Raw genomic sequence first — 2,568 nt, 5'->3', positions numbered from 1 at the left:
GGGGAGCCCAATATTCAAATGAAATGAGCAATACATCTTGGCATGTGGACACACAAGAGAACAACGGGTATAATCAGGAAGATTTTCAGTGTGGAAAAAATTATTCAAAACTCATTGACCATTGACTAGAGGTTTCCACACAGGCCTATCAATTGTGAAATAAAATATTAGAGAGAAAAATCTCACCATGAAGTGGCCCCTGAGCAACTCACAAGCTTTTAAACTTGGCTGAGGGTTCACATCTCCTGAAACTTATTCTAATGAATCCCCAAGACCTTTGAGTTTCTTCCTCAAAGATAAAGCCATGTTCATTGTTTAATAAAATATGGAAAGGATTTTGAAATATTTATAGTTACATATAAATGTAAGCTCATTCAACCCAACTGGGGTAAGGGAGGGACAGCATGCAAGTAAATTTTGTAATCAATTGTATAACATTACACTGTAGAAGTGAAAATGGATCATTTATTTAAAAGAGAAAAATAGTATAATGCCCATGAGTCAGCCAAGCTAGGCCACCAGACCTTCACTCACATCCCCCTCCCAATCTCCCCTATCCCTTCTAATCTTCCCTCTACACTCATCACCCACCCTGCCTCCCCACCTCCCCAGGTACTGAAAGTTGTTTGTTAGTCTAGCTGAGACCTAGGCCCCAGTTCTAGGGGATCTCATGGTGGGGTCAAAAACTCACCCATCTGATGACCATCAAGGTTGTCCCACATTGATGTCTGAGTCACCTCAGATACAATGAGAAACCAGAGGCAACTGCCACTACCACTCCCAACTGGAAAGATGAAGGTCTTCCTGCACAAAAGGCTGCCTGCTTCAAGCCAGGTAGGGAAACCTCCAGAAAACAACTCAGTCTTGCTGTTTGAGTGCTAAAGTCCTGGGCCCAACAGGAGGGGAGGGGGACTGTCAAAGGCCACAAACCCCCCCCCCCCTGCTGGGAGGTGAAGGGCCATGACTTTTTCTGACCCTGTAGATGGTGTGGTTGTCCTCCTCTTCTTCTTCCTCCTCCCCCTGTCTTCCTGCTTTTCCTCCTTGCTGTCCTCCCCTCCCTCATCTTTTTCCTCCTCACCATATTCCTCTACTTCTCCCTTTGCTCCTCCTCTTTTTCATCCTTTCCTCCTCTTTCCAGTTCCTGCTGTCTCATTTATTTATCTTTTGCCTTCTTTTCCTTCTTACCTTTTTCTTCTTTCTGGACCTTTTTGTGCCTCTATCTTTTTTCTTTTCTGTTTTCTCTTCCTCATCAGTTTCTCTCTTTTCTTTCTCAGCTTCTTCTTTCTCATCTTGATTTTTTCCTTCTCTTCAATTTGCTTTTTCCTTTTTTATTTTCTCTTCCTATTTTTTCTCCTTTCCTTCTTTTTCCTAATCTGTTTCTTCCTCCAGGCAGTCTCAAAATCTCTTCTCTGTTCCCCATCAACATTTCCACCGAAATTAGAGTTTTTTCCTCCTACCTAAAGGATTTGCACCATGCATGTATGAATTAGAATTCTTATTTCCTGCCAAGATACACAGACACAGATGCAGAGGTAGATGGGCACACTGCAAGAACCTTACATCACTCTGAGCAAAGTGGATAGATTTGAAAGGGGGACTTGGTTAGATTTTGTTGGCTCAGAGTACTGTCGAATTATGTGCCTACATTTCCATGGAGCAACACCCAAATTAATAAAATTTCGTTATAGCATGGAGCCTAACACAGACAAACAAGAATTTAGCTAGCATTTTATCAATGTCTCTATTGAGATGTCCCCATTCCCCATCAATGACACTGAATTTCCCATACCCCACCCCGATCCTTCATACCCACATTGTAGAGTAGCACATGGATAAAAAATGCTTAGGTGAATAGTGTTATTACAGTGGAGATAAATGGAAGAAAATGACTATGAACAAAATTAGGGTTAAGTGATGTATATTGCTTATCTGAAGCATAAGTCTCTACCCCACAGCCTTTGCTCATCTGTGTACCTGTTCATAAAATGTCAAAACATAACTGGAGGGATGGGACACAGTAATACAGACTAGAATACTCAGGGTTCTATATTAAAAAGTTCACAAGCACAGAACCTTGTCCAGACCCCTGTTCAGATACCCTTAGGCTAATTAGAAAACAATTGATTCTTTGTTCTCTACCTTCCCTCAAGGCTTTCAACCCTAGAGATAGGACTCATTTTAAGCAAGGGAGCAGCTCAGTGATGAAAGCAGGATGAAAGTCACACAACTGGCTGCATTGGATATCAATTGCTTTTTAGTAGGAATGGCTGTTGGGTGCCACTCTCTGTTGACAGTTGCAAAGGGCTGGAGAGCAGGATGACTCAATGTTCAGTCACTATTTTTCTATCAAAGACTCCCTAAAGATCCCTTTAAAATTTAAAGGAAACTAGGACATAAAAAACCAGTCATTTAGTGGTAATTTCCTCCTTTCTAAGGAACCAGTTCAGGGTTTCTTTAAGGTGACTTCCATAGTACACTCGCATTTGCTCACACAGATATTAATGTATAATTCTTCACAAACTGGAAGCAAGAATAAAGTATTTATGAATGTTGTTGATATGACAAATA

This window comes from Notamacropus eugenii, chromosome 4 (assembly GCF_028372415.1).
Source record: "Notamacropus eugenii isolate mMacEug1 chromosome 4, mMacEug1.pri_v2, whole genome shotgun sequence".
Taxonomy (NCBI): domain Eukaryota; kingdom Metazoa; phylum Chordata; class Mammalia; order Diprotodontia; family Macropodidae; genus Notamacropus; species Notamacropus eugenii.
Note: the sequence above shows the minus strand (reverse complement) of the source record.